Source organism: Mus caroli, unplaced genomic scaffold (genome assembly GCF_978045245.1).
Source record: "Mus caroli unplaced genomic scaffold, Mus_caroli_1 scaffold_17, whole genome shotgun sequence".
NCBI classification, from domain to species: Eukaryota; Metazoa; Chordata; class Mammalia; order Rodentia; family Muridae; genus Mus; species Mus caroli.
This window is the reverse complement of record NW_028227272.1, coordinates 39,516,974-39,539,006: the sequence shown is the minus strand read 5'-3', so window position 1 is coordinate 39,539,006 and position 22,033 is coordinate 39,516,974. Positions and strand designations below refer to the sequence as shown.

The following is a 22,033-nucleotide window of genomic DNA, read 5'->3' as shown; positions in this document are numbered from 1 at the left end:
AGCAAGCTTGCCAAATGATGAGTGTATTCATACTAATAAGGCATTGATTCCTTTCTAATTTCCTTACTGGTGCTAGGTGTCTCAGGGTTTCTATTGCTGCAATGAAACCTCATGACCACAAAACAAGTTGGGTAGGAAAGGGTTTATTCAGCTTCCACTTCCACAGCACTGTTCATTATTGAAGGAAGGTAGGACAGGAACTCAAACAGGTAGGATCTTGAAGGCAGGAGATGATGCAGAGGCTATGGGGAAGGGGCTGCTTATTGGCTTGATTCCCCTGGTTTGCTCAATCCCCTTTTTGTACAGAACCCAGGACCACCAGCCATTGGATGTCACCACCCACCATGGGCTGGGCCTTCCCCTGATGGACACTAATGGAGAACATGTCCTACAGCTGGATCTCATGGAGACAATTTTCACAATAGAGACTCCTTCTATAATGACTCTAGCTTGTTTCAAGTTGATTCAAAGCCAGCAAGTACACTAGATGATATAATATCTCCCTATATTTGAGGAGGGGAATAAAAGACGAATAATGGTACAAAGAGCATTTCCAGATAAGAGTGTTCCTTATTCTGTGAAAAAAACAAAAAACCAAAAAACACAAAACAAAACAAAACAAAAACCCAAGGTATTTCAGCCTGTGAGACATTGTATCTTTGGAGAAAGAGCCATATTATATGTGGATTAACTATTGCCTAAGGGTATTCAGCACTTGGCTCCTCCCCTTGACTCTGGGTGACCTGCTCTTTTTTCCTGGCTTCGGGTATGAACAGGAGGTCAAGATTTCCACCCTCACAGCACCTCACTCTCCCAGGCACAACAGTTAGTAATGAGTTGAGATCCTTGGTATCTATCTTAGATTCAGTCCTACCAAAAGATCTTGACATAAAGAGTGATGTGAAAGAGATTTATTAGGAAATGTGTCCCCCCCCCCAAGAAGATGTAGATAGAAGACGAGGAGAAGGTGAGACAGTTTGATTCTGAGTCACACAAGGGTATAGTGGGAGGGATTATCCTGTAAAGGGAATCTTGATGGGAGTCATCCCACCCACCCAGGGTTCAAATGCTCACTGGCTATACTTTATTGCAGCAGCTGGATTCCAAGTGAAATCAGACAAAAGAAAAAGAACATGGGGATGGGGCTAAAAAGAGAGTTCATATGCTTTTAATACCAATCTCCCAGAGGAGTCCCACAGGATACATTTCATTTCTACAGTATAGAAATTTTGACAAACTGTGAATGTTACCAAACACTAGACGTACAGGGTTCAGCCTGGGGCCAGTCATATCATTAGTCTTTGCCCAGCACATACCCAAATTTCAAGTGCCCTAAGGAAAGCAGGTAGTCATCACCAAACACATTATTTGTGCAAAAGGATTAGGCACAGTAACTTTTATCAGAGGCTGATGGATAATTTGTTGATGTTCACATCCTCAAATGCCAACCAAGGTAGGGTCAACCAACCTTGAATATTCCTCCCTACAGCTTCCAATTTCTTCCAACTATGTTGATTCTTTGCTGAACAGATACTTTGGGCTCATTCCCATAGGAAAGTTCTGAATGCAGTGCAGGCTACTTTTGAACAAGGCAGCTAAGAGTTTATTCCCTTACCTGTCTGCCATTGTTTAGAGGACACATGCTATGAACAGATTTCCAGGCACTCTTAGACATCTGTAAGTATAAGCGTTGGTTCCAGCTGCCTGAGGGCATGTCCTCTGACAAAGAGATGGAGGTGCTGATTGCAGTGAGTGACAGCTCATGCTGAGAGGCAGGCCTAGAAGATAGACCTGACCCTGAGGGGATATAGGTGAAGGACTGACAGCATCTGCTACCCTTACCCACCCTGGGATGGAATATCCTCAACCAAAAATACAGAAGACCCTTTCTTGAGAAGAAAGGAGTGCAGCAGATGCAGATACCCACAGCCAAGCATTGGGCAGAGATCGGGACTCCTATGGAAGAGTTAGGGGAAGGAGTTAAGGAACTGAAGAGGATGGCAACCCTACAGGAAAACCAATAGTGTCAATTAATCTTGATCCTTGGAGGCTCCCATAGACTGAACCACCAACCAAAGAGCATACATGGGCTCATCTGCCCCCAGCACATATGTCTAGCCTGGGTGGGTGAGTAGGAGAGGATGTGCCTAATCCTATAGATACTTGATGACCCAAGGGTGCAGGAATACCCAGTGGACTCTCTCAGAAGCAAAGGGAAGAGGGGTTGGGGGGAAAGAACTCTGCAAGGGGGAAATGGAAGGAGTGGCAGCATTTGGGAGGCAAATAAATAAAATAATTAATTAAAAAAAAAAGAATGCGTACACCAGCCAGTATTTTGTAGAGAAACAGAACCAACAGGAAATACATAGGTAGGCAGATAGATAGATCGATAGATCGATAGATCGATAGATAGATAGATAGATAGATAGATAGATAGATAGATAGATAGATAAACATTTTGAAGCACTGGCTTATCAGATTACAGTTGCTGAGAAGTGCCATGATTTGCTGTCTGCAAATGAGAAACTTTATATCAAATGGAAGAAATCTAGTCTCATTTCGAAGTTCTGAGAACCAGGGGAACAAATCCTAAGTGCTAGGGCCAAGAACAAGGAGTACCTGTGCCTAATGACAGGGGAAGATGACACTGAGGGTCAGGAGATAGAAAATCCACCTTCCTCTATCTTGTGGTATATTTTGAACCTCAACAGTCTGAATGGTAGGTGTGGTCTTATTTATTTAGTCTACTAATGAAAATACTAATCTCTTAAAAACCATCTTCACAAGCATACTTCACAACAGTGTTTTACCAATGATAGTCCCTACCAAGTCATAAGTAACACACACACACACACACACACACACACACACACACACACACACACACACACACAAATAGCCAATGCAATGCTGCAAGAGGGAGGAGAGAATTAAGCAAAGTTAACTAAAAATTAACTAAATTTTGAGTACACATAGACACTAAACTATTTGTTACTAGTTATCCAAGAAAGTATGTTCAGTAGCCAATTTGAATATTTGCCTTTTGATAGTAGAGTCTGAATGAGCAGCATAGGGGGTTGAAGCTGACAGTTGAAGTGAAGTGATGATAAATGATCAAGCTGTGCAAAAGCCTAAGAGTGTAGCTTTTACAGAAACTCACAGTTTGGCTGCGCAAGGAGGGAGAAGAGCCAGCCATGAAGACACAGGATCCTTCACCAGGGTTATAGAGCTGATGAGAACTGTGTGATGCAGCCAAGAGAAGACTGAACAGGAAGGGGCTGGTGCTGAACAGGACTGATGTCAGACAGGGAGGAGAAGGGAGGCTGAGCACAGGGAGGACTTGATGAACTGAGGTCACTGGAGACAGGTGAGAAAAAATTGGTTGAAAACAAAATGGGCAGGGTGGACTTGGGGGCTGTTCAACCAGAATGTGGCAGTAATCTCATGGGGTAGTGCCTTAGGGGTATGGTCAACAAAAGGTGGGAAATTGAAGTATATTAGTAAACCATACCCTTTATTCATATTAAAATATCTCACATCAATAGGGATGTGAGAGATTCATCTGAGACAATTTCACATCCCAGTCATATTTTCTGGAACATTCCCATCTTTTATGGAAGATAAACTAATGGTAGAAATGTGTTTTTTAGCACTGCAAACTGAAATGTACACTTCCCTAAGTTGCCTTTCCATCAGTATTAACTTTACATTTTCCTTAGCATGTCATCTTTCTGTGCTGACAGGAAGAAGAGAAAAAAAAAACCATGCTAATTGACTGAAATTAAAGTGGAATTTCTAAGGCTGTCTATCTGCATCGTTTCTCTGCTGGCTTTTCGTGGGTAACAGAGTGTCTAATGTTCAGGGACAAGAGGCTTCAGACCACAGGGTGCCTGCCAGCTCTCCAGAGGGCAGAAACCCATATTTGCATGCATATGAATGAGGCCAGGAGTAGGTTGAGAGATAAAAAATGAAGCAGTTGCTAGAGCTGTGCACTGTGTAAAGGGACCTGGACTCCCCTGATGGAGAGGGAACTTGGACACTGGATGGGTTGCATACATAATGGTGTTAGAAAAGAGCTATTCAGTGGCATGATATATTTTCCCAGCATGCTATGCCAAAGCAGCACGTTGTTTAATTGTGTAAAGTATGAGACCTGGGAACTCCTCTCACCTTCCAAAAATGCTTAGGCTTGCAGAAGGAAAATTTGGCTTCCGTTCCATTCATTTCAAAGGATGAAAGAAAAGGCCACTGTAGAGATGTATTGATCTTTGGAAAGGTCAGGTGAAGATTCATAGGTCAAGGTGCTACTTCTGAATAGTTGAGATGTGAAAGGATGATGCATTGGGAAAATAAAATAAAAACAAAGGAATATTCCATGTGTACAATCAAACACATCTTTAAAACGTAAAGCAGCATAGTGTCATAGATGCTTGGGTGCACATATGCATATAGATCTATACATGTATGCACATATGTAGAAAATTGTCATTATTGCCTTCAAAATAGAAGTCCATTTCAGAAAATAAATTCAGTACATGGTAAACATTAGAAATATATTTATTTCACTGTATAGCTTTGAAAGTAGAAAAGGAGAAATATATTAAGAAAATTAAGGAAGAGAGATCAAACAGTAGGAATGAAAAGAGTGAAGCAGATATATAAAGCAGAAAGTGGGAGTGTAAAGGGAAAAATTAAGAAAAAATGGAGAAAGAATGAAGAAAGGTTGTGGGAGGGATTACTGACACTGAGCATGGGTCCTGCATTTATATCCCCAGAGCACTGCAAATAGCTAAGAGGGCAGGTAAGAAAAGCAGTGGACAGGAGGAGCTGGCACATCCAGCCTTCTGAGATGAACAAGCTGGAGATTATTTATTTATTTATTTATTTATTTATTTATTTATTTATTTACATGTTGTTCTTTGGTTAAGGGACCCAGGCTGAATCCATATAGAGACCCTTTAAAATGAGAACAATCAGCTTAGAACAATTCTTCAGAGTCTGAACTCTATCATGTTTCATTCTCCAAGTTCACAGCAAATGTTTGAAATAAAATGCTAGTGTCTTTTGGGGTCTTGGAAGTTTATTGTTACATGTGAAGGAATGGCTAAATTTTAGAGGGTGGCCCCAAAGCCCTAGTGACTCAGAATATTATTCTAGAAGTTGGCTGCAATCAGTTCATTCTGTCACTTTCCTTTTTGATTTGTCATTCTTTTGATTTGTTTGATTCTTTTGATTCTTTTGATTTGTACATTATGTGTATCTAAGTAAGAATGGTACCTAGCTGGATCCAACCATCTGTCCTCCCGTCATCCCTCCATAAGGCATCCTATATAGTCTATAACTCTATAAGTACCTTGCTTGTACTGTGCTAGAGGAAGGATGCTGTCTCTATCTTTGAATCACCTCTGAAGCAAACTAAATTCATTAGAATGGTGCATATTGTCTCAACTGGATCCTTCTCACTAAAAATGTGTGTACCTTGGACTACAGAAAACCCAGCTCTTTCTAAAATGGTTACATGGTGACCACAAACTTCTGAAGAATTAAATATCCATATACTACATGTATGTAGTTATATTTTTGCCATTTTAAAAACATATAGATTATAATTTTCATACATGAAAGACCCTGCTATCTCTTAGATATCTCCCATAAGGCATAACACAATCTTCTTTTTATCTTTGCATAAGGTGAATCTAATATACTGTACTCCTCAGAAAACTTCTGAGAAGCAGTTAGATGCATATATGAATGTTGACCCAGCATAATTTACATATTCATAAGTGCATCTACACTTTATGAACTCTTTAGTCATAAGTGCATCTACACTTTATAGCTGAACTCTTTCTGGGCCATTGAGAGATAGCTTTTCACTTTGTGTTCTTGGCTAAAGAAGTTATGCATTGCTCTATTAATTCATGAGATCTCTTCTATCATATCCATAAGCAAATGATGTTTTCTCAACTCTGACCTTCCTTCTTGCCATTATTATATCTTCTGGGTTACAGGTGAGGATTCTCCTAGACAACAGAGCCTCTGCCCTTCCTGGGTTCTCTCTCAGAACTGTAACACAGGCTAAAGTAGTTCTGGTAAGTTAAGAGGTCATCAAGAAGAACGAGCAAAGGACAATAAGCAACTGGAGTTCTTAGAACGTTAACCTTATGAAGGATGTCATAAAGTCTGTGGAATTCTATTAGACTAACAGCTGTATGTCCCAGAGAGATAGAAGAAATACTGGGAAAGCCTGGGGTGGCAAAGAAGGGTAAAGAGAACGTGTCTTTAGAGGGACTATGTTAATGGATTCTTACCTGCTTTGTGTGCCAATGACAAAGTGCTTTTAGCTGCACAAATGCTCTCCTTTCCTCCTCAGGGTGTATGTCCAGAGAAGATGCAGCCAGTCCTGCATTTTGTTTTTATATTAAAAATATTTCTTTAGAACATAAAGCATCATATGCCATTTGGGGGGGTGATTTTCTTTTATAGCAATGAAAGTGAAAATTGTAGGAAAGACTACTTGATCAATAAAACATATAGGATTTACTATCGGGTCCTTCATTCTAAGCATGTGCCGGTCCTTAAAGTCACAAATTGCTGTTAAATGACTATTTTACTAAATAAACTACAGAAAAGTAGCTTAATGTAGACTCTGAGCACTAGGAGATACCCAAATTCCTCTACACCGTACTTAAAACGTCTCCGTGTTAGGAAGGATCTTAGATGTTGAGGAGGCTAACTCCCAGCCAACCAGAATGCAGGTAGGACTTTGTCTTTCTGCTTTGTGAAGAGGCTAAGCTGATGAGACTAAGGACAAGAGACACGTAGCTGAGGGACTCATTTGTGCACTTAGGAGAATTGAAAAAAAAAAAAAACAACAAAAACCCCACCTGACTTACAAACTGTGAAGTGTAACTGGGACATTAAGGAGGCTGCCTGTGCTTCTGCTGGAGACTACATGTTCGTGGCTCAGCATTTTCAGCCTTAATACACAAGTAAGTAGAAATTGCACTTTGTATCTTGAGTTGAAATCTTTCCTCAGAGTAGTCATGAGCTAGACAATACTGTGTCTTGATGCTAGACAATGACAGAGAGCTATGTCTTCCATCAGCTAAGTTTAAAGAGTATGGGCCCTTTAATGTCCAGTCACTACCATTATTTCTTATTTCTTCCACTTTTATTATGTGCCTTACTGAGTTTTTACGTATCCCACGTATGACTTTCCATTTCAGATCTTAATTCAAAATAGATCTGTTTTCTTCCATGTACTAATTGAAGTAGAAGACTCCAATGTAGATAAAGAACAGAAATAGAACAAAACAAACAAAACCCATAATGTTTCATGAAAAGATTCTTTAAGTTAAAAGCCACTGTCCCAAATGAATGCTCTTAAGATGTAATATTTGTTTCACAAGTAACTAATCTGACATATTCATATGATGATCCACAATATGGAACAAAACCAGTGGGGCCAATTTTCACTGAGTCAACAGAGTACTTTACTAGAGTTGGACCTTAGGTTGCTGTTGTGTGTTAATAGGTGCTTTAATCTAGCTATTTCCAGTTGATTTTAGTTGTATGAGATGGACAGATGGTCTGTGCCCACTCTGTGCAGTACAGTGGAGTAGATGACCTGCTGCCTTTCAAACACATCCAATAGAAATTAAGATACTGGCTTTATTATTGGGATTAATAAGTTTTCAGCTCTCTATACTAATATTTACCTTCAAGGATAGAAAGACCAAAGACAAACACCATTGGTGTTTATTATGAAATACCAATGAGTCAGATGTTAGCTGACAGAGTCTCCAGGAGAGTCTGTTTTGTCCAAGTGAATCAACAAAAATGTTTGAAAATTATACACTATTTGATTTGTTTAGGTGTAACAGCTAGTTGCCATATTGGGAGAATTCTGTGGCTAAATCAAGATTACACAGACATCATGACATACTGATTTCATAAATAATTATCATTATCTTTTATGTGGTAAGCTCTCAGGATGCAAAAATGAGAAAGTCCTAGTCTCGTGGAATCTGAGGTCTAGTGAGAAAAAAATTAAGAAATGAATAAAATAATTGCAAATTAGGAAAATTTCAAGACAAATAATTTGTTGTAGGATTAGTAATAAAGGGGTGCTGGGGGTCACCTTGGGTGGATCTGTTCCATAAGACCTTTCTGAGAGAATGAGATCTAAAAGAACTAATCCTGGGAAGGGGACATGGACAAGCAGTTGGGGCTGAAGGAAATGCATGTGTAGAAATCCTGAGACGTGTTGAGGCACTTAAAGAAGCCTGGGGTCTTTGGAACCTTGAGATCAAAGGCAAGAGAAACAAAGATGAGGGTCTAGCATGGACCAGGTGGCATAGAGCCTTCTGAAGTATAAGGCCAGAGCTGTCAGGCAGAAGGGTGTGTGTTATCTGGCTTATATCTGCAGAAGACAACCGAGTCTGCTCGCATGTAATGTGAGTGAGTAGTCTTGCTGAAACAAGAAGATGGATCAGAACCTGATGCTGTGTGTCAAGGGAAAACTGCTGAGGTCTTCCATGAGGCTGGAAAGACAGTGTAGAAGGAACAAATGGTGTTTAAATTAGAGATAAGATTCAGATGTATATAGAAGGAAGTGGAAAGCAGCAGGGAGTTTGAATATCTGAGTGAGCCCCTAAAGGACCAGCTAGTGTGCGTGCGTGAGCACGTGCATGCGTGTTGCATGCACAGACAGGGTTTCTCATTTTGCAACCCTTTTCACTATTGCTATTCTGTTTTTCTCTTGTTTTTAATAAATAGCTTTGTATTTTATTAGAGAGAGACTTCCTGTTCTATTAATTTATTTTATTGTCTAATGGAAGACAGTTTGACTTTATAAGCATAATGATTTGGGTTTTTATTATATTTGAAACTTCTTACCCTGTTTAATGACAACATGTCATTAAACAGGGATGGCACATTCTGTTTGAATGAAGCAAATGGTTTATTCATAGCAGTTGGGATGCATCTGATTGGTCACATCACAAAACTATTCCGATCTCTTTCATCTCTCTTTTTTTGTCTTTTATATAAGCATTTCATATGTTTGTAATTTTAATCTTCATTCTCAGTGTTTCACATTCTCTGGTAGATCTAACCAAGCAGATACAACTTTATAATGGCACTCTCTATGTCTTTGTCTATCCATCTGCAGGTTCTATAAAATAAAAAGATTCATCAATTAAATCAGCACAGATTCCACATTTTTTTCTTGCTCAGATGTTAAACAATTTTGCCATAATATTTGCATCAATTTGAAATTTTGTTTAAGACATGAACTTGCAGGTATTAATAGTAAAGGCTCTGAGGCATATGCTATTTGTGCAAGTATGAAATATTCTGAGTGCTTGTGTATATCATCTCCAGTTCCCTGATTTTCTGCCTAACAGTGTTCTTAATATAGTGCAGGTGTTTTCCAGATGTTCACAGAACAAGTCAGTGGTTTCCTTGTGGTAATGATTACACATAGATATTTACTGGTCATTTCTTTGTGCTGATGCTAATACTGTAAAAGGCCTTTATATCAAAAACTTTAGGCATGGAAACACAATGTAGTATGTCTACTTAATGGAATACTATTCGTCAATAAAAGAGGCAATGTTCAAAACAATGTCTAAAATTCAACAACAAAATAAGTATAATAATGAGAATTGTCTGACATCACTAATCCTTTGCAAATGACAATCAAAACCACAATGAGAGGCAATCTCATATACATTGGGATGGGTACTACCAAATAACATTGGATAATATTGGCTAAGATAGAGAAAAATTGTGCATGCATTTTTGATAACAATGTAAAGTGTTGACCATTGTGAAGATCAGTTGGATAGTTTCTTAAAAATTAAAAAAGGATTGTCTTTTAAATTCACTCTTTTCTGCACTGACGTTTACATGAAGGCTACAGGTGATAAACACTTTGATTCTCATCTTCATAGGGTAAGAAAAGCCTTCCTTTTACTTCCCAACTCTTTCCCAGATGTTTGAGACTTGGTGGAAAGAGTAGAAACATTCCCAACAGCTGAGTTTCAAAAATTAATAAGAAAAAGATAATAAATGACCATTATGTATACTCATACCAACAGATCAGTGTTGCTCTCAACCTTTGTCAGAGAAGTTTTTGTGTGTGTATGTGTGTGTGTGTGTGTGTGTGTGTGTTTTACAGTGGATAGCAGTCCAAAACCAGACAAACCTGGTTAAAGTTCTGGGAATAACTCATTGTTGTGTTCTAGGCCACAAATGGCATGTCTATATTAACCTCCTGAAGGCTTGGGAAACAACATCGAAGAGTGAGTGGAAAGTATGTAAAAACAATGGATGGGGAGGAATGCTCTGAAATCTGGTCTTCGAGACACGGCTAGTTCACAGAACTAACAGATTCATGGCAGTGAAGGTTGCCTGCCAGACCATAGAAGATGAAGCTATCCAACATTTCTGCTCTGATGGGGAAGAAGTCAATAACGCTTGACTCCCCATGAAGATCTATTGGCAAGTGGTTGGCCTCTGTGGAGGAGAAACACTTTTCTTGGGAATGTGGAAGGTGGCAGTGTACGCATGTCAGTGCAGGTATGACTAGTTAGACTCAGTATGCCATAATGAAAAGAAAAAACAAAACAAAACAAAACACCCAATAAAACAAAGAGCATGTGAAGATGGAAGAAAAATGTACTGAAGGATCAAGGGAGTGGGAAGGGAAATGGTAGGTAGATTTGGTCAAGATGTATTGTACATATTTATAAAATTATCAAAGAATAAATAAAATATTTTAAGTGGAAAAATACAGTAAATGATGAATAACTAAGAACGAGGAGGAGGAAAAAAAAGAATAAGAGAGAAAAGCACAAAAAGCTAGAGAGACACAACCTTTTTCCTTTGTGAGGATAGTTTTGCTGCAGCTATTGCTTGTCAGATTGCACATAATTCTCAGAGTAATACCATCACAGGACCGTGCCCACGCCCATTAAATTACACCCAGTTAGGAAGACTGGAGAGAGTGAGAGTGAAAACAAAAGCCAGAGATCAAAGCCCTGAACAACTAAAGGTCACTCCAGGCACTCTGTCAGCTCACAGCTCATGAGTCCTGTAAAATTCAATGTACGTTCATCCACAGGTTTACAAACAAAACAGTACGTATTTCTGTCTTCTTTGATGTTATCAACAGCTTTCATGTTTCCAACTTACGTTTTGAGGATATCACTCTTTTTTTCATGCGTTTTCCTGTGGGTCTTCTTTATTTGGAAACGGACTCGACATTTAGCTTCCTCTTTTGCCACGGAGCATCTTTTCCAACTGCCTCTTTCAAAGTTAGAGCCACACATCACTTAACAATCCTTTATAACTGACAGGCCCATCACTTCTCTCTTGTACCCTGACTTCTCTCTCCAAGGTTGTTTGGGTTGTCACCCACAAAACGAAGGATGTGATTGTTCTGTGGAACTCCACGGGGCAGAATGAAGATTAATAGTGGGAAGCAAGAGGAAGAAAAATGGTAACACTATGTGGAGGTCCTTTCTAATAACCCTCACTACGTGACAATCCATGGAACTGTCCAGGTAGGAACTAGCCATTTGTCATTGCTCCTGGAAAAAGGGATCTTGTACTGCAGTGTCAGAGCAGAGGACAGTCTTCCAGGTCCCTCTTAGCTCTGAGTCCATCATTCAAAGAGGATATTTTTCTCAATGTCTTTTTTCTTTTCATTTCCAAAAGCTAAGCAAAAGGACTAAAAATAAAATACCAAAAGCTCTTTGGCATGGCCCCTAAGTGATTCCCTTACCCAGCCCTGCATGCACTTTGCAGGATTAGACACCAATGCTTCCACTGTTCTGTGAAGTGATGGATCCTAGATGAATCTTTAAGCCACATATTTATTTTCCATGTTAAAAACATTTAAGACAAATTGACATGAAAATAACAAAAGACCACATTGGCATTAAAGGAAACTGAAGAGAATGTTATATCATTCTGACTTTTCAGCTGGCTTTTCCCACCCATCATCACATCAAATTGAAACTCCATTTCTTATGAATCTCTACAACCCTGTTGACATTTTACACTTGTGGAGGATTTCCTAGACTTCTAGACTTTGAGAGAATCCCTCCATCACGTTCCCCCCTTTTTTTAGCTTCTAGAAGTCATATATTTTACTTTCCCTTTGGAAAATTTCTGCTATGCTCACTGTCTTAACAGAAACCCTGCTCTAGAAAGCATTATTATTATTATTATTATATTATGTGTTGGTTAAATTCTCAACCTGATATCTAATATACAATACCAAGGAGACAGTAGAAATTCTTTTTAGACAGTGTAAACATAAAGAAAGACTGAAGCATTTTGAGATTAGCTACTTCCGAGAGAATCATTTTTTCTGTGATGACCTAAGACAGATGTGACTATTTCAAAGGTGGAAGTTATGTGCTCCTGCAAAGATTTAGTGCATGGCATGATCGAGCATATATATGACCTAGGATGATCCTATAAACTGCAGGATGGGGGTGGGGGGGGCTTGCTCATAGTGTCATAATGACCACAGTCGTTCATTAGCCACAGAAGAACTGCCCTGGTTATTGAAGTCAGCTTCATATGGGCTTTCATAACCAATGTCTTATCTAGATTGTTAATGCTATAACATCCTTTGTGGAATCAGTCATGCCCTTTACCAGCTTAGTCATTCCAAAACAAAAGACATCAGACACACAGGATACCCATGCAGTCCCGGTATGCTGAAGTCATTCAAGACAAAGCAAGCCTTCCCCCCCCTCCCCACACTAACTCACCATCCTTCTGTTTTGCTTAAGCAATAAATAAGCATGGAATGAAATAGAAATGACACTCTTGCCATTTCCACTCCTTTGAGGTGGAAATATGAGTTGAGCCTTTCTTGATAGGTTTATCCCTCACTGTATATTCAAATGCAAGGGCTGTGAGAGGGGCTCATAACACAACAACAACAATAACACACACACACACACACACAATGGCATGCCAGCCTTTTTGTATAGTTTCACTAAGTCTTTAAACCTAGCAAATCCGCCCACTCTATTTGCATGTCTTGCTCTGCCATTTTTCAGCTACTTTCTTTCTCACAAGTCAAACATCCCTTCCTCTCCTCCCTTAATGTTTCCTTTAAATAAAAAAGCATAAAGCATGCACACAGTACCTTCCCTTGTCAGCATAATATACCTTACCTACTTGTAGAAATAACAAAGTTTATCTTATATATTTTATGCCCCTGGAATCCAGCAAGTTACTTCCTTTTCAAGGCTGCTTATTTGGCTGAAGGTACAAGCCTGAGAAAAACTTGTGATTTCTGTGTGTGTCTTAGAGGGGACAGGGAAGTTGAATGCTACTACAACTAGCCTTAAAAGAAGCTAATTCTACTCTACCTCTTGTGAGTTCCAGCAACCCATTGCATTTTCAATGTTGATGATTCCAGGCCTCGGGGAAGCTTCCTCTCCTACTTCCCTCTTTCCTAACAACCAGATGACCTGAATGTGAGCAGAGTCAAGTGGGAAATGGCTAAATTATCCCAAGGAATGAGGAAAAAGTATCCTTTAATCCATTGGCATAAAGTAAATCATTTTGAAATGGGATAGACATTTTTTAAAGTGTAGTAAATAGTCAAATCAGAAAACACAACAATGAGCCAGAATAGGAAGTGGAAAGCAGTTACTCTTTCAGGAGTGGGGGATGAGTGGGGACAATGGTGGCTTCTCACTCTAGCTGGTACTTGGACACACTGGCACCTTCCAGTCTTTGACTTTTGCTATTACACGTTGAAGGTCAGAAGGACAGGGACCAGACTGTCAAGGGTGTGCAACATTGGCAGAAACTCATCTGCATCTGGTGATTGTTTTTGAAAGTTCAGCACTGAGAGTCTAGGGCCCACAAGAACTTCCAGAATTTTTTTATTTTAAATGAAACTTCTTGAAGCTATAGACATGGCTCAGTGGTTGAGAGCACTGACTGCTCTTTCAGAGGTCCTGAGTTAAATTCCCAGAAACCACATGGTGGGTCACAACCATCTGTAATGGGATCTGTGTTCTCTTCTTGTCTATCTGAAGACAGTGATCGTGTACTCACATATAGAAATAAATAAATCTTAAAAAAGGAAAGTTTTGTACTTTTGCCTCATTTTTCTTCTGATTTTTCTTTATGTTTATAAGATCTTCATATGGTTGTCACCTCTTTTGTGGACTCCCTTGTAGAGATGTCCTACCCAAGTAGCCTTTGACAATCTACTACTATGCAAAATCTTCTAATGACTTCTTGTTTCCAGAGTTAATTATAAAGAAAAGTTCCAGAGCCTTTAGGTTTTACTAACATGTTTACACTAATGTATATTATATTATTAAAACAGAGATTAACCAATTTCTGAGATTATTTGTAGTTTTTCTCTTTTCAAAATTTAATTAGACCATATTTACCACATTCACCCTCTCCTTCTCCTTCCAACTCTTTTCATGTTTCCCCTTCATTCTTTCTCAAATTCATGGCCTCTTTTCTTTAATTTTTTTTTTTTTTTGGTTTACAAGACAGGGTTTCTCTGTGTAGCCCTGACTGTCCTGGAACTCACTCTGTAGACCAGGCTGGCCTGGAACTCAGAGATCCACCTGCCTCTACCTCCTGAGTGCTGGGATTAAAGGTGTGTGCCGCCACACCCGGCTTTCTTTAATTATTGTTAGATAAATATGCATAAATAAGTATATAAACATAGCTTGCCGAGTCTGTTTAGTGTTGCTCTTATGTCTACAATGTCAAGGCTGACTACTTGCTATTGGATAGCCATTTAGAGGGCCTCATCCCTGGGAAAGACTAATTCTCTCTCTCTCAGAAATTGTTAGTTAGCTGTAGCTGTTTATCTAATCAATAGAGACCTATGATATGTCCTTCATCCACATTAGAATGTTAACTGTTGTCATTTGTGATTTTGCATCTTACTGAAATACTGTTTAGAAATCTGTGTGTTCTACAGATTTCAGGAAGAATACTTTTCAAGAGGTTCTGACCACTTCCCTCTCCAACATCTCTTCCTATAACAACCTATCAGTTGATTGAGCTTTGCTACATCTAACCACTCTTTCAGATTGTTGTAAAATTCTGCATTCCATGGTGCTCAGTTATGTAAAGTGGAAGGCATATTAACAAATACATAAATTGGAAATGTAAATATTAATCAATGTTCTCTTTTCTATAATCTTACAGCTCACACTTACACACCTCAACTTTTAGAGACATCAGGATTCTATCAGTTTAGTAGATGGCATTTATCCTCACAGTAAATATGGGGAAAAGGAAAACCAAAATATAAAACAGAAAAAAAAAACTGACTCAGTTTAATATTTAAATAACCACGAACCATTATCTTTTTACTTCCATATCTTCCTTCACAAATGTCATATTATACTTTCATTCATTAAATGTATTTTAATTGTTAAAACAATAAACTTACAGTGAATGAAGCCAAACACATCTTACTATGTAGAGAGCATCACACACTGACTCTGTGAACTGAAGATATTAGGTATCTTCAGAAAAAAGCTTCTCAAGTCAGTGGGCTTCATATAGTTCAACTTTGACTAGCATCTAATGGATTACTAAAATCAAATTGCATATTATTTTTAGGAAACGAGTTCCTATAGGTATACAGTATATGTCTAACAGAGCTACTTTTGAGGGTAAGCTAGACTCGGGGTCATAGCTGGTACAAGTTTTCATCTTTACTTAGCAGTCACCTATGCATAGAAGATGTCTATAAAAGCTGCCTTGTACCATTTGTACATCTGACACTCATTCCATAGAAGAAATTAGTGCACAGCAAGGTGTTAAAATATGTTTCTCTAAACTCATTGTTTAGTGTGAGTCCCTAAAGATCAGACCAAAACAAGATAAGCATTTTCCTAATTTATATTCCAAAATGAACTGATTCATCAATGAGGCTTGGTGAAGGGTTTTGTGACTAATAACTGATCAAATAAAGGGAGGCAGAAAGGCCCAGGGAAAGGAATTGTGAAACTTGAGAAATGATTTCCTAGAGAGATTTTCAAATGATGCAAATTCATACATCTCACCCAATCCAAATGGAGCATGGAGCTTAATTCACACATTATAGGTATGAGGAATTTACTCAACCAGTCAGGTAATTTACATAATTTTCATGTAGTATGAGAGAGTAAAGTTATGTTTGATGAATACTTGAGAACTGAGCAAGGGCCTGTGTCAATAGCTGCTAACTCCTGGAATAAGTAAATTGGTTAGTTTGATGGAACATTCTGTGTGTCCCCAGCTTGGTAGGTCAAACATGCAGAGATATTTTTCAAGGGTCTGAAGAGACTTTTGACAAGAACCTGCCCATGACTGCCTTATGGGACCTGTCTGGTGAGTTAAGGAAAGAAGAAAGGAACAACTTGGAAGAATATGTTTGTGCTGTCAAGGAAACTTCAGGTGGATGATCTTCAAGAGTTAAGTACAGGGAACGTGGTATCAGTGCTGCGTGCTGCATGTACACACATGGAGTTGGCACTACCACAGTTGTACAAAACTAAGGGCAGATGATGACAGTGACAGTAAAGTAACACCTTTCTATACAATGTCTCTCTCTATCTTACACACACACACACACACACACGCACACGCACACGCACGCACACACACTTGCCTACAGATGCAAACAGATATACACATGCTTCTGTCCAAAGAGGACCCACAGATGATGACATTTTATTTACTTATTTTGAGTTGGGATTTCATGAACCCAAGACTTACTGTCTTGCCCAAGCCTCTCAAGTGCTAGAATTACCATTGTTGTCACTATGCCTGGCTATATAATGACTTTTCAGGTCATTAGACATAAAGTACACTGGGTAATAAATGAATTTTATGAAGCACAGATGCTTTAGAAAATCTGTAATTTAATACAAGAAAATCAGGACATTTAGTTAGAAGATGAATGAAACAATCATTTTTCTTCCACTCCCATAATAAATACCTGGTTTAGTTTTTAAACAGGAAACACATCTTAAGTATTTAATAATAGGAATATGACAAATATAATTTAAATGAGCTGCTTCTGATAATCAATAATCTTGGCCTAAGTTCTCAATGTCTATTTGTCTCCTTGATCATTACAGAAATAGGATGCAATAGATCTTTAACAAGTGTTACATTTGCTGAAAAAAATCCTTGGCCCATGAACAGGAAAACACTTACATGTCTATCTGTCTTGATATCCTCAGCATAAACTGAAGGAGAAGATAATGCAAGAAAGAGAATGTTTGGGAAGGGTCATTCGTGGAATGCCCAAGGTTTGTTCTTGTAGTGTTTACTGTGATGTCTGGCGTCTAGTGGCACAAGACCACCATTGCTTCCTCAGAGGCCAGTACCCTGCATTCTGAACATGCAAGTGATTCCTTTGCCTCCAAAAGAGCTTTATGACTTAGCCATTACTGAATTGGAACACTTGATTCAATTATGTTTGGTTAGGCCCTAGTCACTGATGGGCCATTTATAGACTCACCCTAAAAAATGTGCTACACATTTTGGCTAACACGTTAACTATTGCCATAGTAGGATTTTCAAGAATGAATGATTGGAATCATTTTATTATGATAGATAAATTAGTTACTGTTCTCATTTATATAACGAAATACCTAGTAAAAGCAACCCAAGTGAAGAAGGGGTTCTTTCAAGCCACTGGTAGAGGGTCCAGTCTGTTCAAGCATGGTGGCAGGAACATGAGGCATGTTGCATCTGCAATCATAAAATAGAGAGTGAGGCAAAGGGACTCTCAGCTCCTTTTCTCCTTCTTATTCAGTGCCTGGACCTCTGTCTATGAGATGGTGTCTCTCACATTGAAAGGGAATCTTCTCTCCTCAAATAAAGCCTTCTGGAAACTGTATTGTAGACATCAGCACTGTGTGTTTCCACAGTGATTATAAGTCTGGTCAGAGTCAACAGAAACTAACCATTCGCCATTAATATCACTGTTTTGACCACCTCAGTTCTTTTACTGCTGGATAAAAGACTTTTAATTCAAATTTCTACGTGGGTCCAATAAACACCTTGATAAAAAAAAAAAAAGAAGCATTTAATGTGGGGGTGGGTTGGGGCCAGGAGACCAATCATTGCCTTGTCTTTCAGATTTTTCTACTACCATATACCCCAAATAAAATATGGAACACATTAGTGAGACTAAGATTGTAATTTACTAATTTACATGTCTTATGTTCATAAAAAGTTTTTTATTAACAAAATTTATAAGTTAAAATTTATAAGTTTTATTTGTCATCTTTGTATCAAAATACCCAAGGAAACCATTTAAAAGAGGAAATCTATGTTTTAGGCCATGGTTTCAGGTGTTTTGGTTCATAGCTGGTTGACTCCCTTGGTTTAGATCTGTTTTACTAAGGTGCAAACATCATAACTGAAGGACATACTCAAGAAAAACTACTTATTTCATGATAGACATGAAGTAGAGAAACAGACAGGAGGAAACCTGGAAGAAGATATACCTAACACAATCATGAGCCTAGTAATCTGCTTCTGTCAATCATACCCCACTGCCTAATTATCCACTAAGCTATGAATGATTCTATTGATCTAGTCACCTCTCAGATTTTCCCCCGCAGTGAACCCAGCATTTATTATATCAGCCTTTTGATGGTATATCTCTTAAACAAATAGTAATATGTCATTATGAATTTGATACAATGATATAATATCACATTAATTATATACCCATTCATTTATTTTAAAGTTTATACATTATTTTGAAAAGTTCACACTGTTCTCTATACCTATTTAAGAATTATTAATGTACATTTAAAGTTGAGTAAAACTTCTAATTCTAATTTGTTATTTGGGTTAAAGATCAGGGTCTGTGTATTTCAGAAAGAATAATTAATTCTGGCATGGATATTTTGTAAATTATTAATTTAAACACATGGACTTGAGCATTTATTAACATCTATGAAAATGTTTGCTGAAGATTTGATGCTAAGTAGTGATAAAGAAGTCAAAGTATTGTCATGTATTCCCTATGCATGTCTATTAACACACAATGGTATATATCACCAGAACTGAGTCTTGTGTTCTACAAACTCAATATTCAGATGACATTATAAATGAACAAATCAGCCTAAAGAATCACTCAAGTGATGAAATATTAGAAAAGTGGTGGATCCTCAAACATACAACTGGTACCTAATCTATGGTCACTGCTCTTATACAGGACTCCTGGGCAGTGCAAAAGCGGTCATAGCTGTTACTTAATCTTGGTTCTCGTGATTTAGATATTTTGATGACATGTCAGCATAGGGCAATCTAAGTAATGAAATTTACATTAGAACATATTAAATATGAATTTATGTGTTAAGAACACCCTACTTTGAAGTAAAAGACATTATAATACAATATGGCATGATACATGAACCAACACTAGATAAGGAAGAAAAGATGACCAAGTCCAAAGAGAAGAGTAGAACTTAGCACTCGATCATAGCTCAAGTGGTCCAGCATATTAGGTATTACACAAAAGGATCCAGGAAAATGTGCTTAACATAAGAGGAGAAACTGTTTCTTGGGGTGAGGATGAAGTTGATGAACTATAAAGTGTTCTAATTTTGCAGACTTCAGATTAAATCTAAGATTTTGAAGCATCTTCTGTAAAGAACTGGTATCAATCTCCAGAGAAGGGAGGTAAGCTCCTATTGCTGAAGATAGAATGCACTTCAGATAGAGGGGGCCCTGACCTGAATTCTCCTCTCTCTCAAGATGAGCTTTCATGATGCCAGCAGTACAATGCAGGCTTTCAAAGAAGGAAGCAACCAACAGCCCTACCAAGATGATACCCATGAGCCCTAGCAATGACCAGCATAGCACAATAATCCTAAGTGTATTGTAGTAGCATGCATGCCTTGGTGGCAACAAACATCTCTCTAATTGTACTGAAGGCACAGTTAACAAGAAGAAGACCATGCCTGTATATATTATGAATATACACATATATTAGGAATATTTATATAAGCCTATATATGCAAAATTAATAAAGAAAAGAGATCATGGATTTGAAAGAACAAAGAGAGATATATGAAAAGGTTCTGTGAGAGGAAAAAGAAGGATTATATGGTGTAATTATATTATAATCTCAAAAGTGAAAGACATAATTTTAAAAATAATTAAATTAGAAGGCTTTTTTAAAGAGGAGGAGGGACTGGTAACAAGGCTATGAATTGGTGGTGTTGTCACTCTGGTAGAATGGATACAACTGATTCCTCTAGTCAAGGATTTCAGCTCGAGATAGTACACTCTCTTTGCTCTCCGTTTCTAACTAATGAATTCAGATTGAACAACATCTTCTTTTTTCTTTTCTTTCACCTTTTCCATCACTCCTGACAACAGAAACGAGACAAGAGGGAGGATCTCATGTACCCAAAGCTGTCAAATGTAGCTGAGGGTGACCTTGACTTCTGATCCTTCTGCTTCTACTGCCCAAGTGCTGGGATTACAAGCATTTGTCATCAAACTCAGTTTATGCTATGCTGTGGACCTAACTGGATTGTGTGTGCTCGGAAAGTGCTCTATCAAATGACCTATAATCTTGTGCTACGTTCTATTCTTCCCATTGTCATTACTTATCTTTTCTCGTAATCACCCTTATCTAGTGTTTTTTTCATGTATAATTCTACATGATCTATTGTAATGGGAGTTACTGCTTTACTTTAGTGCAAAGGAATGTGGAAGTTAGAGTTGTAATTGGATTAGATAAATTACAGTTACACATTAGTCTACCAAGTATCTCTGCTGAGGTTTGCAAGTCAAGACTTTAGACACAGCCGCATCCCCTCTGCATTCCCTTATTAAGAGAGCATTTTATAACCCAAGTTAAATAGTATTTCCAACACCTCTGTACTTTTAAGAGATTTAAGATATTATCTTTCAAGCAAGGGAGATGGCTAAATAAATAAAATCATTTTTGTGCAGGCATGAAGACCTGAGTTTATATCCGCAGGAATCACATAACAGCTGAGCAGGCATGGCTGCCTCCTTACATTCCCAACTCTCCGAGGGTAGAGATGGAAAGTTTCTTAGGCAAACCCTCTAGATGGATTAGCTGAATCAGTGAGCTCTGGGTTCAAAGTGAGACCTTGCCCCAGTAAATAAAGTAAAAAGTGGTGGGTGAAGACATCTGACAAAGCACTGGCCTCTACTTGGCATATGCACACATAGGCAAACAAATACACATATGCATGTATGCCACATGCACACATACATACACAGTGAGAAGGGAAATCTTTCAAAATGTACATATGTGATATTTTCGATGTAAGGAATAACAGGTTATCTAGCTCGTCTTTGTAAATATAAAATGTGATAAGAAATAGCAGACACTAACAGGATGATCCCAGTGTCAGCCCATATTGTTCCTCTTGTCATGGATGTACAAGCATTCCCTTGTCATGTAGTGTTCACATGCACATGTTTCAGTAATTACAATAGAAGAATTTCCCCCCGCATTACCCTGCAACAAGATTTTCAGGCATACGGCTTCAAGTCAGATAGTCTGCTATTTGGGATTTTTATCAAGTAAAAGAAACTGAAAGCCAGATGTGAATAGCCATTATTTAGTTGTTAAAAACAGGTTTACTCAATATCATAGTGAGTAGACGTCCAAATTTATGAATTATTAATCATTAAGAATAGGTATAAAACCGTTTTCCTACATTTCTATGCACTTTCTTCCTCTGGTCTGGGAATGAAGACAGGAACTCTTCACATAAATATAATAATCACCAAGCTTGTGCATTTTCCCTAATCTTTTTCTATAACGTGCATTAATGAGGGGTTTCAAAAAAGAACTCAAACCTTTCTTTTCTTTTCTTTCTTACAGCTTCCATTTTCTACTTTCCTGGGCACCTGGCTGCTATTTCCTAAATGCCAGTGTGATTAATGAGTGCCAGAGATAGCAGATGGGAAGGTAAGTTTCCCCTGTCTGACTCTTATATTAGCCAGTAGGATTTCT

General features: G+C 38.2%; 1 long non-coding RNA gene across 1 annotated transcript in view; it reads left to right on the top strand.

The window, feature by feature from the left end:
• LOC115029568 (uncharacterized) overlaps positions 1-22,033 on the top strand; it is a 171,454-nt gene that overhangs the window by 92,705 nt on the left and 56,716 nt on the right. The window contains exon 2 of the long non-coding RNA XR_003835127.2: positions 21,902-21,988. This is a non-coding gene — a long non-coding RNA (uncharacterized LOC115029568). The remainder of the gene's footprint in view (positions 1-21,901; positions 21,989-22,033) is intronic.